This window comes from Ostrinia nubilalis, chromosome 4 (assembly GCF_963855985.1).
Source record: "Ostrinia nubilalis chromosome 4, ilOstNubi1.1, whole genome shotgun sequence".
NCBI lineage: Eukaryota > Metazoa > Arthropoda > Insecta > Lepidoptera > Crambidae > Ostrinia > Ostrinia nubilalis.
Window position 1 is genome coordinate 15,057,941 of NC_087091.1, and position 25,444 is coordinate 15,083,384.

Sequence of the window (25,444 nt, forward strand, 5' to 3'; positions counted from 1 at the left end):
GGTTTTCAAAGTTGGTCCAGGTTTTCAATGTTAGATGAGGTTTCAATTTAGATTTTCAGTTATTGTAGGTTTTTAGAGTTAGGTTAGGTTTTACAAATTAGATTAGGTTTGGCGAGTTAGGTTAGGTTTTTAAAGTTAGGTTAAGTATCGAGTTAGGTTTTCAGAGTTATTCTAGGTTTTCAGTTAGGTTAGGTTTTCAAAGTTAGTTTAGGTTTTCAAACTTAGGTTTTCAAAGTTGGTTTTGTTTTTCAATGTTAGATAATAAGGTTTCATTATAGGTTTTCAGAGATATTTTAGGTTTTCAATGTTAGGTCAGGTTTCCAGTTATGATAGATTGTCAGTGTAGGTTTAAATTTTCAGGGATGTGTCAGGTTTTTGAGTTAGGTTTTCAAAGTTAAGGTTTAGTTTAGGGTTAGTTTTTACTTTAGTTATATTTTTAGAAAATGATGTTTTCATAGAGTTCCGAACATTACGTTTTTGTCAATTTATTTTTTAATAGTTTTGATCAATGTGATATGTTTTTGGGAAATTTGATTTTTTTTTTACCTTTACCCTCATCCCGGAATGATTAGTTAAGTTTTTCAAAAAGTTAGGATAGCTTTTTTGAGTTGAGCTTCAAGTATACGCATTAGGCAGGATTTACCTTGACCGGTGCGAGTCAGCTCGAGTCGCGTCCGTTCGGCCAAAAATGCGGTGGAATGCGCGCATGTCCCATACGCAATTAATCATCATTTTAAATTTACAAATACGCAGTTAACTTACTAAATTTTCTGTTACCTATAGAAAAAACTTACTTTTTTATAATTGCATTTAAAAAAGACTACATAACTATGTACTTAACTTTTAGAAAACCTTAGGGCTGTAGCTTGTGGTGTTCATTGCCATCTAAATATTCTTCGACGTCGTATCAGAGATTAGAAAAAAAGTGGTTCTACTACAAGCCAGTTCACGGCGTTGTTCTTTTCTACGACACTCTGGCCAAGCAATCGAAACAAATACTGTTTAACTACTTACTAATAAAGTCCCTGATCAGTAAGTAATCAGTAAGTATGAGTATCATCATCTAGGAATCGAACCCGAGATTGATAGTTCAACTTTCATATCCAAAATCACAGGATCAAAGCAATGTCAATCTCAGCTATCACTCATAGTAAAATTAAGAAAATGAAAGGGGAGAAGGAACAATAAAACGTCAAAATTATGTTTAATAGCATTTATTTTTGTATTATGTATTTGAATTTGACATTTAGTTATGGATTTGTCACTGGGGAACTTGACGATTTATAATGAATTTATCTAACACAGGTATAAACTTACAACAATTTTGCATTATCCTAAAAATAGTAGCTTTAATCAAAATTCCAATCCAGTTTCATTATTACGAGTTGACATTAATACAATCGAATTTCAGTTATTAGAACTATTTATAATTTGGGTAACAAACAAACTTGAATTCACCACTTAAAGATATTTTTATGATTCTGTACTTAGGTAGCTTTAAAAAAATATATGATACAACAAAAATAACCATAATTAAATTAATTATTTTTAAACAGCTCTTAAAACATAGCAGCATTTTGACCAGTAAATTGTCATTACAGTAACAATAATAATAAGTAAAAAGTACATCAATAAATAATGTTAAATTACAATTTAAACCTTACAATACTCTAGATGCCAATTACGTATCATTACAATTTCTGTTCCCCAGTGTGATAGTGATGTTTAGGTAAAAATTTTGAAAATGTTCAAATTATTTTTCCGGATTTAAATCGCCGGATAAAGTTTTTAGTTGACTCTACCACCGGTTCGGAACCTACGCACTACTGAGAAGAACCGGCAAGAAACTCAGTAGAAGTGTTTAAATAGTTGTAACGACCTAACAGTTTTAATTATTTAGAAAAATATTACAATTTCATTTAACTTTAAATTTTGCATTGCATAAAAATTTAATTATTATAAAGTTACAATATATTTATTATCTTAGACACATAATATTGACAAATATTATTATTTTTTTAATAATTATTTTTGTTTAGTGTCATTACAACCAGGAGTCTAATATTGCTGATGTTCTCGCCATTGCTGGCTTACCATTAACAATATTAAACAATAAAACTTAAATACCCACTATTTTACTAATAGGCATTTTGGTCGTGTCATTTGTCCTTGTCTTATTAAATTAAACGTTAATTTGTAATTACAAAGGTGGACAAAGTACTTTACAAACACTAAATCACAAACAAAATCATTTTATTGATAAATTACTTATGAAAAGTAACTAAGCAGTGTGCAATTTATGGACAATTACAATAAATATTACATTTGTGACAAAACATGTGTGGAGAAATTATATGAAGTCAAAATGTATTTAGTTAAAGTTTCATAAAAATACAATTCTCAAATCTTCTAATAAAAAATAACAATAACTGTGCCAAAATTAGAACGTCCTCGTCTTCTGTAATTTTGTTTCTTGTAATCCAAAATCTATTTCATCCTAGCCTAAAACCTATGTAACAAAAACTTTATGTATGAATATCATGGTCCAATATTGCTAAGTACTAGCCATTGCTGACATTCCATTAACAATACTGAACTTTAAAAACTTAAATACCCATTATTTTACTAATAGGTATTTGCGTCGTGTCGTTTTATGTCCTCGTCGGGGTTAGTTTGCAAAGGGTGGGCACGTTAATTCACAAAAAAACTAACGTTTATTAAAATCATAAACAAATGTAATAAACAATGGTTAATGGATATTGCTAAATAGCTTGTTTTACGCTTTGAAGATTAATATTTAGATGCGATTCTATTTATTTACTTCGACACAAAAACTAAGTATAGTCACACAAGATTAGCCGTTATTTGTTAAATTCATTAGTGGCAATGAATTAATATTGCACAAATTATAAACATAGTAACAACAAATGTTTAATGCTAAATGCAAAGAAACTTAACAATATAATGCCCAAGCATAGTAAGGTACTCTGTGTCAAGCTTTAATTAAATTGCTCAAAGTTTGTATTTATTGAATAAATAAAAAAGGGACTTATTCTCCATGGTGAAGTTTTCACCAGTCCCATTCATCAACAGAGGACGTCCATGTCAGGTCTCTTAGGTCCTTGTAACAGTTTTTGACACCCTTATTTCTGCCCTAATACCTATCCTACTCTATCTAACCATCTATCACTAATGGCTTGATACGAGCAACCAAGCATTTAAGTTAAAACTTTATACAGGGTGTTAGGTAAATGGGTATATGAGCCGACACTAGCCCATGTTAACATGGGCATATAAATGGTATGGTGAAGTCAGAAATTTGATGTCATCATTTTAATTTTTTTAATTTTCATATTAAACAAATTTTATAAAATCCGATTTGTATGAAAAATAAAATGAAGATATCAATTTTCTGACTACACCATTCCATTTATATGACCATGTTAACATGGGCTAGTGTCGGCTGATATACCCATTTACCTTACACCCTGTATATAGTTGTAATATAAGTATATAGTATCGTGACTAAACAACCAATGATTTCGGATGCTGCCATACTGGTCTGCAATCCGGTTTTGAGGACTTATTAATTACAAGCAATTACTTTATTTCATTTGTTTTGAAGGCTACAAATTTAAATGATTCAACCAGTATTCCCTCCACATTAGATGCAGAGTTATTTATTTGGTCTGCAGTAACTAATCAATTACAAGATTTAGCAGACAATTTATAAGTGATAAACTATTATATTAATTTTAAAAATTAAAAAATAGCTAAGATCCTTGTTATTGATGTAGTTGTGCTTTGGATATTCAGGAATTAATATGTATGCAAGTCCTCAAAATAACTAAATATTAAGAAAATGGACAATCCAATATTGACGATGTTCTTGTCATTGCTGACGTGCCATTGTCAATATTTAATTTTAACAAAAGATACCACATGCACTCTCAGTAGGTATTTTTGTCGTGTCTTTGTCTATGTCAGGGTTAACTAGCAGGGGTGAAAAGTTAATCAATAAGAAAAATACTTATTAATTAAAATCTATTGCCAAACTACATAACACATCAATACTTATCACACAAGGGTATCAATAATGTAGGTAAGTAAAAAAATAAATAATTACTTGCAAGGTAAAAATGGGGCAGTTTTTAAGAAAAAAGTTAATTTCTATTCAGAACTTATTCAGTTTACATGATTTGAATGGACTGCTAATAATAAAAGAGTAGTAATTAATTTGTGTTTCGTACAGTATTCGCCTCATTATTATTAATAAGTGTGTAATACTACTATTATGCTATCTCATACATTTACAGAATATTCTAGATAAATGTTCTTTCAAGGTTTTATAAAATTATGAAAAAATATTTAAATGTAACTATGTATTTTTCCTAGTTGGAATTCCAAACAAAATAATAATATCAAAGATTTGGGAATAAGGTTACTGTATTAAAATATATTAATAAAACAGAAAAAGATCTAAATTAAAATTGGTTTAATAACTGAAACATTTTACAATAATACCATTACGTATATGAATTTGCGTAAATTCCAATCAGAAAGTTTAAAAAAGTGATAATTACAAAAATAAAAATATTTAAAAAAGAGTAAAATAAATAGATTCTAGTGGTAATTTTTAACAACAAAAAATAAATTACGTATTATAGATTGTTACACACTGATATAACTGTAGTGATGAGAAGTTAGATAGATTAAATTTCAAGCCGGTGCAATGACTATCGATAGAAGATTATAAGTAGTGTTTATATTAAATTGTTGTATCGCTCATTCCATTGATGAAAGAATATTTACTATAATAATATAATTGTGTATGTGAGATATATAAGTATCAAATATTGCAGTGTATTCTTATAACATTTAAGCAATGCGATTGCATTAATATTTGTTGCGTTATTTAGGAATATGTAGGTCTTATTACTAGTAACATAGTTAAGATAACTATGTTTGGAGATACCTTTTTCTCAGCCGTTTTAATTATATACGAATATATAATGTTAAACGTACTACTATTAATAACCTAATAATTATTGTATTATTGTAACTTAAGTCAAACCTGATATAATAATTTATAGTATGTATTGTTTTCAAATAGTCAAACACGGAATGCGATAAAAGCTTATAACTTTAAATATAAACTATGATAAGTTTAATAACTTCAGTTAATTCTAATGAATGTCATCGCCCGGAATTTGTTCTAAACTTACTATATATCTTCCCATATTTCATAAATATTACATAAAATATTTTTTCCCGATGGTTACAGAATTTTGGTTATTAAGATAATATAAATGTGTTAGAGAAATAATCCTAATGAATATTATATTATTGTCATTAAATACAATATTAAAATGAATTTTAAGTTATGAAAGCTAAGTATTACAATTACTTAGTTTTAATTTAAAATAAAAAATGATGTTACTCTATTTATTTTTGGCGTAGGTATACTGCAAGTTTCCGGCCTGTACTCGACTATGTTGTAGTTTATTCCGTGCAAGATAAAAAGACCTCCCTAATACTCTGCTGTTGCAAAAAACCGTGATTGGTGACGCCACTTACAAATAAAGATCTGAAAATTAAATATCAAATAGTATTAAGTTTTTTTGTCTAGTCTAGTGTTACTAGTGATTGCAAAATTTTTCAAAATAAAAATATGATTTTAATTTTTAATTGTTAATTAACTAATCGAAAACTCTATGCAAACTGAAAATTATGGTCAAATTGTGCTGATAAGCATTGAAGAGAGCAAAGACAATTTTTCACCTATACGTTTCACGTATGGCTAATAAATTTATCAAATTGCTCATACATTTTATGTCTAATGAATTAGTTGGAAAAATTACGAGGATTATGAACTAATTAATACCTTGATACAAATTTGGGACGTAAAATACTAGATTTTACTAGAGAAGCCTGGTTCCATCGCCGTAGTCATTATATAGAGATGTTGTGAATTAATTTACGAATTCATTGTCAATGACTGGGGCACGTCAAAATTTGGGCAGCTCTATCGCGCTCTTTGCGCTTTCTCTATTAGGCCTTGTCTATCATTGATCTGCTCTATCATTGGGCCAGGCCTTAAGCCTTACTAACGGGGCGCCTCTAAGGTCATGTCGTTTGATGGTTACCGCGTCTGTAATGTTCGCATTCAAATTATAACAAATAATAAACAGGTCCTGAAAAATAATGATTTCATAAAATAAAACCTTTGCTGTCATAAACGTGCAGTAAAATAAATGGAGTTTTATGTTTGCGCATCCAATAATTTTGTCGATAAAAACAATAATAAAAACTTTTATTATTGATGTATAAAATACGAAATCCATTTTTATCCAGATTGCTTGAGAAGTCATCATAATTTAATTGCATACAAAATAAATATGTATTGCCAATGACTTAATGAAAAAAAATGAATTTAATTATAATTGGAATTGAATTATTAGTTAAAATGAAATAATCGTTAAAAGCGAAATATGAGTTTGCTATTCGATCAAATGTAGGTAGGTATACATTTGATTAAAGTGCAGTCGCACTAGTGTGCTTATTAATATCGATACTATCAATAACTAATCGAGACGTAACAAAACTCATCAAGTTATTATGTAAGTGCAAAATGAATAAGTTAATTATTTAAAAATTGTTACTCTTATTCTTTATTTATACCTTCTATTCAGATTTTGAGGACCTGAAATTCTTATGAGTTTTTTATTTCTTAGATGTTCATTTCTCCTTCGGTATTATTTGATAGAAATATAGCAACAAAAGGGTCTTAATTTGTGCCATAATTCTACGGAATGGGCCTGCCTCGTGTGTTTTAGATCCCGCATATTACGTGTTGGTGTGTTATACGTAGTTAACATTAAATTCCTGTTCCTGAAAAATAATGAAAATATGAATAATAATGTCTTAAATACCTTAATATATTATAGCTATATTTTCTTAAAGTTTTAATTACGTATTCTAAGTATATCTTTTTAGCTTTACTTTATATAAAAAATAGAGCTACGGCCTTAGGTCTAGGTTTGTTTATTTGTAGAAAACCTAGATTTATACCTTAACATATTAATAAAGTCAGGCATTCATATCGTTTCCTAATTCAATATTAAAAATACGTGTATTGTAAACTTTAGCCGAGCTATAGTCTACTTATGGGTAAATATAAAATAATATTCTAATTTAAAGTTTAAGTTAAGACTCCCCCAAATCACCAAAACCGTCGCCTACGCCTACGCCTACCCTAAATGGCCATCGGCCATAATTATATTTATAGTGGATTATATCTACAGCTATCCTACTCTATTTATCATCCGACTAAATCTACCTGTATATTTTACAGAGGTTTAAACTGGCATTTGCGTTGCAATTGCAACTTACGCTACGTGGCAGAGTCACCAGAGTCTTTTTAGATGTTAGTAGATAAGTAAATTATAATTTACAAATCATTCCTATTTATTTTGCTCCCCTTTGACCTTGACCTTGTTCCTAACTTATTAATTATTATGTTTTAATATTATTAGTGTAAGTTACACTATTTACCTCACAAAATCTGAATTGCATCTTGCAAGTCAAATTATTATTCTCGTTTATTCTTAACCTTGTTTTTTGTTCAGTTGATAACAATATTTCCGTCACAAATGCTATTTGCTTATTTTAAATTATCCTTAACCGTACTTAGCAATATTAATCGTCCAACCGCAGTACAAATTTGTTTTCTCTACTTGTGTTATTGTTTTAAAGTTTAATATTAAGCACCTTTTACAAATGTAATAAATCATTTACTTAACACCTATTGTTTTGGCATTTTACCTAAGAAATCTTTCGAGATAGTTTGTCATAATAATTTATTTCATGAATATAGTAGCTGCAGGTATGTTGTGTATTGTGGAGTAGTTATATTTTTATATTATCTTTGTGTAAGACTTCCGTCAACTTGTACTTATCTCCATCTTACTAATTGGCGCTTTTTATCCACACTACCCTTGATCTCTCTCCTACTCTATTGCAAACCAACATACTGTTTCGTAGCTGATCAATGCTATCAAAATCATTCCCGTAAAGTAACAAAATTTTACTCCCAGACCACTAAGACATCTCACAAGCTCGCAAATTAATTTCAGACACAAAGTGCACTGGTGATACACTATAACTATTACCATACCTGCATGCAAATAGCTTCTAGACATTGTAAAAAATGCATACACAAAATACCCTCGTATTGAAAGGACTCAAGACACGCTTTTGCTTGTGAGATCATCAACTAAATTTCAAATGTGACAAAAGCAACACAATGAAAAGGTGTGTCAATGACTCTAGGACGAAGGTTGAAGCGCTTAACACATACAAGAATAAGGGTTGGAACCTGTTAAATAGCAGTAGAATGCAGAAGCTTTTGACACCAATCTTTGCATTTACCAATTTAAACTACATAATACTCAGAAGGTAGGGTACAGATTACACAAGACAAAACACATCGGTGTGGGCATGAAGACCAATTAGTAAAACCACCAAGATACAAATCAAAAAGGTTGGCTAAACACTTAATTTTCATGACATGCTTATTTTATCACTATTCTGTTATACACCCCTAATTTTAAAGATTAGTTTCTTAACGAAAAAAATATTGATTTCCCCAGTTATGGACCTTGAAATGTTTAATTAATGTTATTAATTGAAATATTTACAAAATTATTTAATTTAAAAATACAACAAAAATGATAAGAAAAGATGTCAAGATTATGTACAGTAAGAAGTAAAATGTTTTGTGACGCTTAAGTTTAGGTATGTAAAAATGTAGGTAATATATTTAGCAGCCAAGCGCCAATTTTCAGAAAGCATTTCATTATGCATTAAAATTATCATTAACAAATTGTATTAGAATTGTTTACAGCGTTTCAACTGAGGCAAAATGTACCTAACTAAACAAAGTTCACCTATGTAAAATGGATCTAGCTCTATGCATCTTCAAGCCTTATTCAGTATTGGTATTATTTACTTAAATACAAAAATAAAACCTCCGAAGCCAAATATTTTTCTCATAAGCTGTTACTTTTTATGTGTTCTAAGGATTCCTTGTTAGTAATTAAATGAATGAATTAATAAATTGCTTAAAATGATTCATGTACAAAATCTTGGACCAAATCCGTGACAGATAAAGCATGATAGTGCTGTTCTATAATAAATGTTATTTTACTTAATTATGCATCATAATTGGAACACAATTAGCACACTTTAAATACTATAAACGTTTTAGTTTAATTGATTTCGTTTTCTCTAGCTCATTGATTTAAAGGCATTTGTATTCGTGCAAAATTAAGCCACGCATTAAAAACAAATACAAACAACGTTTCTGTATGTTAGTTAAAAACCATCTCCTACTAAAATATAAATCTAAGATGTTGGATAATAAAATATCAACATGCACTAGGAATTGTGGAGGAATTTGTAGTGATTGTATAGCATCAAAATTACATGCCAATTTTGCCTTATTCATACCTGACATTATTTAAAAATCATAATATAACTGGGAAAATAGAGAAAAAAACTCTCTTCGAAGAATTTTTCTGAATGTCGTAAAGAACCTTAAAATGGTCAATCTTCAAAGTGGACGGTAGGGGAGACCGAGGAGAGTTGTGACAATGTAGATTTTTGGAATCCTATTAACTATCAGTGAGAATCTAGTCTTGTTAACAGTAAAATTGATTTTAACTCTTCAGTTTTATTTTTAGTACCTACCTAACCTCGTACCTACTGCTTACTTAAATGTTTTACATTTTTGTTTTACCTTTCTCGTAAACGTCGTATGTGCCTTTTTTAACCGTGCATTATTATTAATTGATTTTTATGTCATCAATAAAGATAGTGTTGACAGTGGGAAATATTATTTGTTTACTATCGAAATCATGTTGTCATTGTTCTTGTTTGGTTTAAATAAAACATACTTATAATATCTATTCAAGGGCACCCCCCTGCATTCACCCACATTCTACATTTCGTCCAATGTCATCAATTTCTTTTGTCATTAGTCATCACCTATTATAAAAAGTAAAAAATATACTTTACACTGCAGTATTCCAAATCATAATAGACATCAAATAGACCGGTCGATTAACGAGAGATTATTTTTGTAACACAAATAATATCTAGGTACCTACTCGTTTTTTCGTAAACGTAAATGACAATATCTTTTTTGCTTTTTTAATATCCCTGTTGTTTTCACATTACGTCCATTATCAATTACTTTTGTATAATCAATAAGAACAATAAATAAATTTAATATTATACTTAATTATCTAAATATAATTGTCTTGTTGGTTGTGCTAAATAAATAAAATAAATATTTTTTTACATAATATTATTCGTAAAAAAAAACAACGTTTACCTCCTAACAACCGTATTTTATAACCTCCGAATTCACATTCCGTCCTAAATTTATTATAAATTCCTTTTATACCATCAGTAAAGATAGTTATTGTGTATATTATTCACCAATTAAAATAATATTATGTACCACATGTTAATGTAAATGATTTTAAACAATCAATTTAACCTTAGAAGTCCATCCGTAGACTCGCATGTTATAAAATATTATATTATTCGCATATTTAAGTTTTATCTACATTATATTTAAGTCAGACTCTAACATTTTCACACCATAAAATTATAACGTCCAATCAAATGAATGAACGGAATTGATACTCTAAAGTTTATTTCCTCAGTTTTCATCTAAAAAATATAATTGTTAACCACAATCCGTTTATTAATGTATTTTTTACAGAGTTAGAACTCAAAAAAGATCACTCTATTCCTACCTAGGAATCGCTATTTCAAAATTTATTTCCAAATAACCTGTTTATGATTTATGTTCCAACTTAAAGAAAATCTATAACGTAAACCACAATCCGTGCAATGTTATATTTCTAACACAACGAAGGAGATGATACCTATCCTACCTAGAAAATTCATAGAAATCTTTTATTCAATTTATTTTATTCATACCTACAGTTAAAAAAGAAGTATTAATACTTCTATTTCTATTCGCCAATTTCAGCTTTACGCATTTTTTTTGTCCTTAAATAAAATTACACATTTTTCTGAACCTGAAAGCTTATAGTATTAAAGTTTAAATTAATGTAATCAATGTTTTTTCCTTTTTTAAGTCTTCTAAATTACTCTTAAAGAACAGAACCGCATAATTAAACTTAGGTATACATACATACAATATATAACATCACACATCCTTAGCACACCCTTAGTGATATTTTCAACAGTTAACTTTTAATTATTTTGCCTATATCTATTTTTACTCGTATTTGAGTTACCTACCTCGAATGAAGGTCTGATTAAAACCATCTATAGAGAACTTTATGACATTTATAAAATAATGTTAATTATTTATTGTAATGTATGTACATTTCATTCACCATTTCTAGTGTTTACGACTTTGACGTCTAATTAAAATCATCCGTAAACTCATGGAGACATTTTATCACAAATTAATAACGTATTAGTTATTTCAACAATTTTAATTTTTAGTCATATTTTGAGTGACGCATCGTTCATATCTAAATCTATCCATAGAGACCTTTTTAATAGAAACAATTTATTTATCATTCGTAATTATAATATCACCATTTCTATATTTTACTTGTATTTAGGTATAATCGTTCCCGTCCTAATTAAAACCATCCATAGAGACATTTTTAACAATTATTATTATTTCGCCATTTCTAGTTTTTACTGAAATTTGAGTGGCACGTTATTATTACACGTAAATACGTGTAATTTAAAATTTATCCATAGAGACATTTTTATTAATATACGATTAAATAACAATGTACCTAATTAAGGATATCACCATTTCTAGTTTTTACTCATATTATCATTTTGAGGGGCACGTCGTCGTTGACTTCTAATTTAAAATGAACTCACCAAAAATTATGACTATAATAAATCATTAGTTTGTGTCATTCTTTAACGCATAATTATGTACCTATTATAAAATCAAAAATTGTAACTGTCAATGTCAACTGTCGTATTAATTATAATGTAACTACATTCTGAACATTAGTTCAGATATTCTAATTGGTATTCCATTTTCCGTGTATAATTCTCTATTCCTAATGGTTGAGTGGTAGAGTGATGCTAACATAAAATATTGTTTTAACTCTGTTGTTGAATTTTATACATTTTTTGAGAATACTGCTTCTAACATTATTTTTTGCAAAATACATTTAAAGATAATTTTAACGGCATATCTGGATTGAAAAAAAAAACTCTTTAATTAATAAATAAAAACTACACACCTGTATTTTAGAAGAAATAATTCCTTAATGAAGCCACGATAGCCGAACGATCGGACTGGCAGACTCGTGATCCATGGAACGCGGGTTCAGTCCCCTCCGCTCGACTATTGTGGTGAGCTCACTCGAACAAGCATATTTAGCTTAGTAAGTACGAGGGGCTAACGAGAGTGTAAATAATTTTTGAAATAAATTACTAATAATGTTTAAAAAAATTCATAACCTTACTTAAAAGGGAATTAAACTATAACGGTATAACGAGAAAGGGATAGAGCCAATTCAATATTTTGCATCTTAATTTTATTTGTAATCGATATGGATGTTCTTGTATGTAAAATAAAAACTATGGTTAATACCATTTCTTAAATTAAACAGTTTTTTGTCAATAATAAAAAAATCTTATAAGTTATTAAGATTTCTCTTCTGGTAACGAATATAATAACGACTTTATAATCTTAAAATTGTACTTATATGTAATCATTTGAGAATAATTAAATACTTTCCGTAGTTTATAAACTTTTAATAGTTTGCTATAGGTTATTATCTTTTTTGTAAACGATAATAATTGATACAATAAATAAATATTTAAATAGGATAAAACAAAACACCATCTGATTCTTATACCTTAGTTGCTTATTAATTTATAAGTTTATTATTTCCTATGTGGTAGAGTATGACAATGTTTGGTATAAAAATTTCTTTTGATCGACGATTTTACGTCTATTTACCTACTTAGAATTTACGTATATTTACAGATATTTACCATCCTTGACATCTTACTTAACACCAGGTACGATTGCAGTAAAATATTATATACCTACTATTTAAGTTTTTTTTTTAACGAATGTTGATATACTCCATAAATCTTTATTTCCTATTATATTTTGTGTGGTAGAGTATGTAATAATATTTGGTATAAAAATCTCTTTAGACCTACGATTTTACGTGTACCTATTTCTCCCTACCTACTATTTTTTACGAATATTGATACACTCCTTGTATCTTTTCCGACTTATTTTTTGAGCACATGCTGATAAAAGGGAGTAATGAGGTCTGTTTTTGTGTTTTATTTGGTTTTTCTGTAATGTTAGATGTGATGTCTGAATTACAATAAATGTATTTTCTTTTTTTACAAAAGTTAGAATAATAATATGTGTTTTCGCTATTTATTACGCCAATATAAAACTAAAAACATAAATAAATTCGTGAGCCTACATATTGGAGCGCTCTAATTAGTAAGTTAAGAGAAGATTATAAGTCTGCAAAAGCAGAAAAATATTATTAAAGAATGAGATTTAGTGTGGATATGATAGTTTTAATTTCAATGAAACAATTATTAGCATTTTTATTGAAATTTTTAACTGTAATAATTATTTTGCAAATGTTTACATAACATTTTCACCAAAATATAAACAAGATTCACAAAACACGACACATTGCACATCACAGCACATAGAAAACTGCATGACAACTGTTATTTACTTTTACAAAAACCATGAAACTACCCAACACTCACAAAACCAAAACATATTAAAACTTTAAAAACCTTTCACAATTTTCTTCTCTGCATAACACACATAAGAATCCCATTCTTGAAAAAAAACTTTCTTTACAGCTACGCCAAATCTACACAAAACATTAATTTCATTATTGAATTGAGACTCCATTTTAACTTCATTGTTTCATATTTTTACTCCGAATTCATTATTTTTATAAATTATGACCATTTTTGTGAATGCTTCATAAATTACTATAATTAACCTGTTTGATATCCATAACACGTAGGTATTTCAAATGCAAGGGAATTTTATGATTAAGTTTTAACAAAACTTGAGAAAAAGGAACACTCATCCTATATTATCCTGCAATAAATGTAATACAACCTATTTTATGTTTTTATTTCTTTGTTCTCATATAATTTTTTTCATTATTTTTCGGTTTTCCTTAGGCTCAAATTGCATTAAATTCTTCAAAATATACAAAATCTATTTACGTTTTCTCTTTCCTTACGTTATGTTCATTATTATTCTTGATAATTTTTGTATTCTTCTTCATTACTAGCTTAGTAACAAAAATCATATACGATTTCTTACCATTATAATATAGGTATTATAAGGGTCCTTCTTGGTTTATTATATTCATTAACGTTTTCTTACGTTCGATACGTAGGTTTGATAATTTAATGTTGAGCACAAAATAATTTGTATATTAAAATGAACCTATCAATTTTAAATATTCGCCGATTAATAAACATCTTTCTTCTTTATTTTCTTGGCAAGTCACCATTCAAAACACCATCTTCAAATCCTACATAGTCTTCTAGTCTTCTTTTTATATCTTCTAGCGGGATTATTAATTATTTTAATTTCAGTATAGTATGCTTAACTTATCATAGAGAGAAACAAATGATTTACGTCAATAACTTGACCATATTAAGGTCAGTTGTTGCTATCTTGATAGTGTATCCTTTTTAAGCTGCTTGATAAATTCATTTCTATAATTCATATATCCATGTTATTTTATTCCCTTCCTTTTTATTTTTAAGTGACACTATTTTAGAGTAACTCTAGTATCTTCTGTCAATTTGTATTCATATTCGTTTAATTTTACGTAGGTAAGTATATCTTGGTTCAAATATGTATAATTATAATTATAGTATATTTTAAAGCTGTTTTTCCAGCTGTGGTAGTTAATCTTTAATATAAAAAGAAATAAATACCTAATTTATAATACCGTTAGGTATGTATTTATAAAAAAAATACACAAATAGGTGTAAATAAAAATTATAAATAACAGTCAGTCAATAGTTCACCACTACTCACTCACAGACGTCGTCACACCACAAACACAAAATATATTTAAAAAACTCAATTAAGTATTCGCACTTAAAATACTTTGTATTTGTATACAATTTTACTATCAATATATTTTTCACGGTTTTAATTTTATCACATAATAAAATTAGCAATGAATGTCATTCATTGTCATTTCTTCATAACCTGTGTCACGCTTAACTAATTAATAATCGAAAATATTGGTTAAATTGTCTAAGTATACGTAATTTGTCACAGACTTGACCATCAAATTTTAATATTTGAAATCGTTAAAATACCTTATTTAACCTGATGGTCGATATTTCAGTCCTTAGTATCCTCCACCACCACTATTTTCATGTGGAATTGAATTCTTAATATAATTTTCATTTTCAATTTGCCTGTAATACTCATTGCAAACAATGCATTTCACGACTAATTCATTTAGCATTTTCTATACTTATCGCAAACCTGTCTTGAAAAGTCATAAATACCTACATCGGATTCATTTTCACTTTGCTTTGATTCGTTATACCTAATCATTTCAAACCCTGCATTTCAAGAAGAACTTCATTACAATTGATTAATTTTCATTTTCTATAAACTCATCGTAATTCTACATTTTAAGTTATAATGAAATAAATGTCATTAATTCTCACTTTGCTTGTTATTCTCAGTAAACCCTGTATTTCAAGACGCAATTAAATTATTGATTAATTTTTATTTTCTATATCATCGTAAACCTGCGTTTCATGACATAAATAAATATTTCCAAGACGTAAATAAATAACTGATTAATTTTCATTTTCCTTATTATTATACTCATTGTAAAACTACATTTAAGAGATAATTAAATAAATCCGATTCATTTTCCATATTAAACTTATCGCAAACCTTGTATTTCAATACATGATCGTTTTCCTTATTATACTCGTACTTATCGTATATCTGCATTTCAAGGCGTAACTAAAATAAAACTAATTTAATTTCTTGTTTTACTCAGATAAACCCTCAATTTTATTTCAAGAAGTAATTTGTTAATTTCCATTTTCCAAAAATTATACTCATCGCAAACCTTGCATTTCAATACGTGATTAATTTTATTTTACTTATTTCACTTATTATATACCTGTATTTCAAGACGCAATTAAATAACTGATCCGTTTTCCATATTATACTCATCGCAAACCTTCTGTTTCATTAATACGTCAGTAATTAACTGAATAATATTCATTTTCCTTAGTAATCGTAATACCATTTCAAGGCGTAATTAAATAAACCTAACTCATTTTCCTTATTACGCTTATCGTACTATACCTGAACTTCAAGACGTAATTAAATAACTGATTCGTTTTCCATATTTTCCATATTATACTCATCGCAAACCTTGTGTTTCATTAATACGTCATTAATTAACTGATTAATTTTCATTTTCCTTAGTACACTTATAGTAATTAATATCATTTCAAGGCGTAATTAAATAAACCTAACTCATTTTCTTGTTTTACTCAGTGCAAACCCTGCATTTCAATACGTGATTAATTTTATTTTCCTCATTACGCTTATCGTACCTATACCTTAACTTCAAGACGCAATTAAATAACTGATTCGTTTTCCATATTATACTCATTGCAAACCTTGTATTTCAATACGTAATTAAATAACTGATTCGTTTTCCATATTATACTCATTGCAAACCTTGTACTTATGTCAATACGTAATTAATAAACTTTTATTTTCCTTATTCAAACCTTGTATTTCATTAATACGTCATTAATTACCAAACTGATTAATTTTCATTTTCCTTAATAATAATAATACTTTCTTATCGTAATACCATTTTAAGGTGTAATTAAATAAACCTAACTCATTTTCTTGTTTTATTCAGTGCAAACCCTGCAAACACTTATCGTATACCTGAACTTCAAGACGCAATTAAATAACCGATTCATTTTTCATATTATAATTATCGCAAACCTTGCATTTCAAAACGTAATTAAATAACTTATTAATTTTCCTTATTATACCTACTCATCGTAAGCCTGTATTTCAAGATGTTAAACTGGCGTAAGTCTTGAAGACTTTAATAATACAAGAACAATAAATAAATAAATATTATGTATTGCTAGGTATACAATCTTTGTAAATATTATGTTATTCGTATTTTCTATCAAATCCAACGAAGCGAATAATTTAATATTTCAAATTCATCTGAATAAACGCATTACGTGTTTAATAGCGAAAAATTCAACTCTCTTTTGTTCTAATCTTTTCTATTATGTACCTTGGTAGCATAAAATATAATAATATCTTTCCTAACACAAAAATCATTGATTCTTATCATAATATCAATAACCTACATAAATAAAAAATATCAAATAATTCAAAACAACAATGCACTTAATATCAAGTTCAATATGATTATGAAAGAAAAAAATAATTTAAACATGACGTTTCATTCAAATTTTATTTCTACGGACGAGAAGCAAGGGATCCAAGCTTGAGATCACAAGAGCCTCGTTTCACCATAGGAAACCTCACAGGCATAGCTAGTCTTATGAAAGCCTAGTAAGAGCCTCAGCTCGGTATGGAATACCTCGTGGGTACATCTAGGCTTATGTAAGCCTGGCAAGAATCTCAACTAGGCATGGGAAACCTCACGGGCACAGCTAAGCTTAAAGCCTCACAGAGCCTCAAATCGACATGGGTTACCTCGCGGGCACATCTAGTCTTATGAAAGCCTAGTAAGAGCCTCAGCTCGGTATGGAATACCTCGTGGGTACATCTAGGCTTATGTAAGCCTGGCAAGAACCTCAACTAGGCATGGGACACCTCGCGGGCATAGCTAGGCTTATGTAAGCCTGGCAAGAACCTCAACAAGGCATGGGACACCTCGCGGGCAAGAGCCTCAGCTCGGTATGGGATACCTCGTGGGTACAGGTAGGCCTATGTAAGCCTGGCAAGAACCTCAACTAGGCATGGGACACCTCGCGGGCATAGCTAGGCCTATGTAAGCCTGGCAAGAGCCTCAACTAGGCATAGGATACCTCGCGGGCACAGCTAGGCTTTAAGCTTCACAGAGCCTCAACTAGGCGTGGGGCACCTCGCGGGCACAGCTAGGCTTAAAGCTTCACAGAGCCTCAACAGGTGTGGGGCACCTCGCGGGCACAGCTAAGCCTATGTAAGCCTGGCAAGAACCTCAACTAGGCATGGGACACCTCGCGGGCACAGCTAGGCCTATGTAAGCCTGGCAAGAACCTCAACTAGGCATGGGACACCTCACAGGCACAACTAGTCTTATGAAAGCCTAGTAAGAGCCTCAGCTCGGTATGGAATACCTCGTGGGTACAAGTAGACTTATGTAAGCCTGGCAAGAACCTCAACTAGGCATGGGACACCTTGCGGGCACAGCTAGGCATATGTAAGTCTGGCAAGAACCTCAACTAGGCATGGGACACCTCGCGGGCACAGCTAGGCCTATGTAAGCCTGGCAAGAACCTCAACAAGGCATGAGAAACCTCGCGGGCACAGCTAGGCCTATGTAAGCCTGGCAAGAACCTCAACTAGGCATGGGACACCTCGCGGGCACAGCTAGGCCTATGTAAGCCTGGCAAGAACCTCAACTAGGCATGGGACACCTCGCGGGCACAGCTAGGCCTATATAAGCCTGGCAAGAACCTCAACTAGGCATGGGACACCTCGCGGGCACATCTAAACTTATGTAAGCCTTGCAAGAACCTCAACTAGGCGTGGGGCACCTCGCGGGCACATCTAGGCTTATATAAGCCTTGCAAGAGCCTCAGCTCAGTATGGGATACCTCGCGGGCACAGCTAGGCCTATGTAAGCCTGGCAAGAACCTCAACTAGGCATGGGACACCTCGCGGGCATAGCTAGGCTTGTAACCCTCGCAAAAGCCTCAGCTCGGTAAAGCAAATCTCACGGGCACATCTAGGTTATAATTATAAAAGCCTAGCTTTGTATTAGAATCTTCGCGGTCACAACTAGGCTTATGTTAAGCCTCGCAGTCAAATAGTATACCTACTCCACGGTAGAAATCATACGAAAATAGATTAAAATATGTAGGTAATCGCGCTATATTACTATGGTAGATAATTCTGTGCTTGTTTAATTTCATTCAATACCCTACGTAATAAAAAGCATAGTAATATTGTTTAAAATAATATTTCGTTCAATCCAATGGATAAAACGGTCCCCTTATCTTTCAATTTTAATAACTAAAAAAATAAATACACACACCACTAATGGTTTACAAACCAGATTAAAGGTTTTAACTCTTTCTCTAACTCTACCTTGTGTTTATTTGCCGTCATCAATTTGAAGTATGTAGTAAAATAGTTTTGGTAGATTGTAGCTAGAATAGTTATAGATAAGTATATTACGTACGAGTAACGGTAAGTATTTTTATGAAAGTTTAATAATTAATTAAATTGAAATGTTTTAATACGAAAGCTGAACATTTTCATCAGTAGATAATAATAAATTGAGGCGTAACGCTGTAATATAATGATTTTTCAGGATTGTTTTTTTCTAAGTAATAAAAATTAAACAAAGTATCTTTCAACCACATCCGGCCCTAAATAACATCATAATACATATTATATGAAGTGCAATAGCCAATACAATTACGCAATAGAAAATGCCAATAGACACTAGCTAGACCATCTTTGTAATTTTCACTTCTTTATGCAAAAAATAATTAAACCCTTTGAATATTAATAAGTACTTGATCAAGTTCTTATTTACCTACATTATAATCTAAGTTATGAAAAAATATAAATTATTGAAGTACTTGAAGTCCACTTAAGTGTTCGCCAGATGGGTGGTAAGTGTCCCAGGAGAGAAGATAGATGGGCTAATACTGTAAAAGTATGGCAGCCTCCTATGATGGATGTTCAGGACGATGGGTAGACCACTAGTCCGTTGAGATGACGTTAAGATGGCTGACTGGACCAAAATGGATGAGGCTGCGCAGGCGCACTAGGCTTTTGCCAAAATTTTTAGCCTATCCTAGAATTTTTACAAACATATTGTGCCAATGATAAAGCATAAGTAGACTTTGAATTAAAAAAAATAGTAAAAAAATATGAAATTTCAAAAAAATTAGAATCTGCAAACTTTTGGAATAAAATAGGTAGCTTTAAAATTCTGCATCTTATTTTCTAATGTTTTTTTTCAAAAGCTCAAACAAGAGGGCCGATCAACTAGATTAGGTTTAAAAGTGATTAAATTAATTCTGGTCCTTATTTCACAATTTCATCAACAATGTGCAATAATAAACTACAGGTATTGTTGTAATAAAAGCAATGATACGTAGACTATATCCAGACTTATTGTGTCAGAAGGACGTAGATTTTTGTATCAGAAGCTCAAACAAGAAGGCTGCTAGAGTAGATTAGCTCTGTCATAGTGATTCATTACTATAATAGCAATGTTAATACCTAAACTACATCTAAACTTTTTTTTCGAAGCACGCGCAAGAAAAATTTGTCTTACGATTTTGTACCAAAAGGCAAAAAATGCATTACATAGTAGACTGCATCTAAACATTTTATTTTTGTATGACAGAAGCACAAACAGATAGATTCATACTTGATTCGGTTAATTCTTGAAACTGAGATAAATTAAATAACATACTTGATTCGGTTAATTCTTGAAACTGAGATAGATTAAATAAATATCATACTTGATTAAGTTAATTATTGAAACTGAGATTAAATATCATACTTGATTCGGTTAATTCTTAAAACTGAGATAGATTAAACATCATACTTGATTCTTCTTAATAAAATTCTGAATAATTCTTCTGACACAAAAAGCTTTCTTTTTATGTCAGGAGCTGAAAAAAGAGGGCTGATTAACTAACTTAGCTCTTTTCTATGTGATTCAATTCATTCTTATCCTTATTTCACAATTAAACTATCTAAAAATTTGCAATAATAACTAAAAGAATTGTTGTAATAGATACCTACCTAGCTTAAATAGCAATGATACTTCAACTGCATCTAAGTAAACTTTTTTTGTCAGAAGCACGAACGAAACGAAATGTGTATTATGTACCTACTGGCAAAAATGCAATTCTACTATTGTTTTTTTTTGCTGCTTCTAAATGTTTTTTTTTTAATGTCAGAAGAAGCACCATCAAAAAAATTATACTTACACTACATAATAACAGAAATGCAATACCTAGTAGTAGTAGGTAGTTTTTACTTTATTTTTCGGTCACTGAGGTAAATGAGATTCGTCATACTGTTTCAGTTAATTCTACCTGGTAGATATGATGACCTCATTCCGGTTATTGTTTCGTGATGACTCTACATTTCGTTTTGTTGTGCAATGATCGACTAATAAATGTAAAAATATATTTAGAAATTTGGTCCCAAAATTCGAAATAGGTAGGTATGCTAAGTATGCATTTAGCATTAGTGTACTAATTACCATCAAGGCAGTAATATTGTATAATATGAACGTTTAGATTTTTAGGGTGGTAAAATAGATTTTCCGCGTAGGTGTCCGCTGAATCGGTTGATGGCGCCTGGTTTTGGCACCTCCTTTTCATTTCTTGTTTGGTGATGACGCTACATTTTCTAATACTCTAAAAAAAATACTATGTATTGTATAAAAAATAGCACAACTGGGCCTTTCAGCCGCTTAGTATAATAGTTCTACGTCGTAGCAAAAATATGCTTTATTGTCAGACTCTAACCAGGTAGGTATTTCGCAGTTGTTTGCTGTATAATAAAAGTCCGTGTTGTTATATAGATATTTGGGGTAGATTATGAGTTTTCTTACTTTCCGTCGATCTTGGTAGATTTGATATTTCTTACTTTCGGTTGCTGTTGTCAGGTTCACGGCCCGCCCTTCGTTTCTTGTTTCGCGATGACGCCACGTTTCTTAACATTGTGCAATGATCAGCATCACCTAATGAATCATTGTTAGGTATCAAAACGCCCTAGGGCCCTAGAACTCCTTATTGATAAGGTGCTCTATAACTACATAATTACGACTGCAATACTGATAGGTCTTTCAAGTTTAGCAGGCTTCAGAATAATAATATAATACAATACTAGTTTATAAACCATAAGACAAATCGAAATATGTTTTGCTTTCGAGGTCTCAAACATTTAAATGTTTATAAAAAAAAGGACTGTTTCAATGGCTTTTAGTAGATAGTTTTGCGTCCCTGGATATTGCCAATTCGGGGAAGTCTATATTTTCGAAAGATATTTTCATCTTACTATAAGGAGTTACTCCCGTATTTGTATTTATGTCAATGTAAATGAAAATTAATTATATTTTCCATTCAGACATACTAAAAGATCTCTTATGCATTGTATAGTTGTATAGACCATAGTTTCGTCAGTTTAGGTATGTAATTTATTATATCTCAAATAGCGCTTAGGTAGCTATATTATTATGTCTAAGGACGCCTAGGTAATGAGAGTTTACCAATATGGCTTTCTCGATTATATCAAAAGTATTTCAAATGTATTATAAATAAATGTATCATTACAGTCTCAAAAATAAAATAAAATCCTAATATTGCAAACTTTTGCAACGCAATATGGTTGTTTCTTTCTTAGTTTACAAAATGTTTTATCATCCTAAATTAAAAAGGCTTTGCCTTTATTTTTTCTGTAACGATCAAACTCAAGGTCTCTTTAACTTATTTGTTCAGAGTATATTTGAAGGATGTTCCTTTCTTTCTTATTAAAATAATAAATTTTGAATAATATGGTCTTGCCATATTTATATTTATGCTTATTCAAGATGGTCTGTCTCTACATGGACATTGTTCTTGTGATTTCTTATCACTTCTTACTTTTAATTATTGACTGTTTGTTAATTTTCCATTGTCTTTACATGGACTTATTGTCCTTGTGATTTCTTATCACTTCTTACTTTTAATTATTGACTTATGTTAATTTTCCACTGTCTCTACATGGACTTTGTCCTTGTGATTTCTTATCACTTCTTACTTTTAATTATCGACTGTTTGTTAATATTCCACTAACTCATGAAGTAAAACAAGGAGATAAACCAACACAAGGAAATAAATAAAGACGCCACATTGCGAATGTTGTAATTGCCTCCCGACAGGTTCCTCTGAACCTTCTTTCCTACTTTGGGTGTACTAAAGACACAAAAACACAATGTTTTATTGTTTCTCTTACAACTTAAGGATTTAAGACAACAGGTTTTTGAATAATTGTGCTATAAACTTAACAATAATTCCGCCTCAACGATCGGTTGGATTGTGGTTTGTGGTGTAAGTCTTAAAATATAGCCGCCTCAAAAAGCTACCTGCCGCGAAAATACAAGTTGCAAGATCTACCAGGGTGTCTGGGAAAGTCTGAAAATAAAAAATACAGAAACTTAAAACAAAGCACGGAATATTTTTGTTTTGTTTTGTCACACACTCCCTTTTCACCAATTTTATACATCTTTGATACAACATAAAAACCCCTCATGATATTGTTTAAATTATTAACCGTATACCTTTTGTTTAAATAGGTAATTATCTACCACTGATAGTACGAAACGACTCTGTACGTGACTAAGTACAATGAAACGATTTGATACCTACTTAATATTTCCGATAACATTGTTCAAGTTATTTCATTAAAATATCATCCGTAAATCATTACGTACCGATGATTGTATAAAATAAAGCTTCCGTCTCAAAATGAGAAGATTATTTTTCAATATCTCCCAATATGTAAATGTTTCATAAAAAAAATAGCCATTATTAACCGGCAGCCATTTTAGCTCTGAATTGCAACGTCGCAATAAGAGCAAAGTGATGACGTCACCACACGTTATAGGTTTCAAAATACGACGAAATATGATCCATTGTGCAAAATACTTAATTATCTACCTCATTCTTGTTCTAAACGACCAAATCTTAAACCTGGAAAATATTTTTTACTTTATCATTAATCTCTCTCAAAAATAATTAATAGGTACTATTATAAATTAAACGACGTTTTATCAGCTTTAACGAACGACACTCTACCACTCATTGAAGGTCAAGGTCAAAGTAAGACGCAAATCCTAATTGGAAAACCGAACAAAGGGGTATCGCGATTAAATTAATATTAATGAATTCCCCAATCTAAGCGAAAAATAAAATATGGATTGGTACCCACCTCGTTATCCTCAAAGGAACTCTTCAGTTGGTTTTGCGAATTTTAGGACATCTGGCACTGTGTTCTCAACCGGGCGATGACTCTGCCATTTTTATTCTAAAGGGACTTATCACCTCTTAGTATAAATTAGTGCTCTACATTTTTGCTCCTAAGTACTTTATCTTTAGGTACTGAATTACATTGTGAATAAAACCTCCCTTAACACTAAAAAATAACTACATAATGGATACAGAACCTCACCACTAGACTAATGGAAAAGGTATCTCGGGGCGAGCAGCGCGATTTGCCTTTTTATAGGCTGTTGCTCAATTTCATATCCGTCCAATTTAAATGGTCTCGAAGTAACATTCGTTTAAATGGACCAGACTGAAATTTCACATGGTGGCGTAACCCTTCTAGAATGTTCCATTCTAAACGTGAGACAAAGCTATAAGAGTGAAAGGGACGGAATATACCGCATTAATGGCGTTCTAGAAAGATCCATATGATGCGGTGTTGAGTAAAGGGGATAGGTAGATACAAAATTCAAGAGAATGTCTCCAACTTCCTCATTGGCCCTAGAGCAATTCCAAGTATACCATCAATAAAAGCCTAATTAGAGTCATCAAACCTCTCAGTCATTCAATTAGAGCCATTAGAACTTCATAACTATGAGTTGTTTTCTATGTGTAAGCTGAGGACACGTGTCTCCAGCTGACACATCTGTATCTTCGTAAATATTTATGCTACGATAATGTATTATACCTCAAAAATTACAGTCGAATCCAAATAGTAGGCTTTCCACTTTTCAAGACTTTAGCTCAAATACTGTTAAAACCACGATCAAAAAACTATGTGCGAGCTGGAGTACCGTGTCTCCAGCTTACACATCTGTATCTTCGTAAATATTTAAGCTACATCAATGTTTTATATCTCATAAATTAAAGTCGAATAAAAAAACCCGACTTCAATTCTTTCAAAGCTTTATTTCGAACCGTTTTCGAACTACGAACCGATACGTATGTGTAAGCTGGTGACACGTAACACACGGTGGATTATTAAAACCGTATAAGTTAGAGTTGCGTTTTAAAGATCAAATAATTCGTTATAATTGAAGTACACACGAGACATAATTTCAAATCTCTAGGCCTCTTAGTTTCAGAATTA

The 25,444-nt window shown here is 30.6% G+C and overlaps 1 long non-coding RNA gene across 1 annotated transcript; it reads right to left on the reverse strand.

The window, feature by feature from the left end:
• Window positions 1-1,198: 1,198 nt before the first annotated feature.
• LOC135071255 (uncharacterized) lies at window positions 1,199-24,572 on the reverse strand. The gene is made up of 4 exons (XR_010257228.1): window positions 24,299-24,572; window positions 6,682-6,891; window positions 5,885-6,151; window positions 1,199-5,587 (listed from the first exon to the last, which is right to left on the reverse strand). It is a non-coding gene; the product is annotated as an uncharacterized LOC135071255 (long non-coding RNA).
• Between the last annotated feature and the right edge of the window lie 872 nt (window positions 24,573-25,444).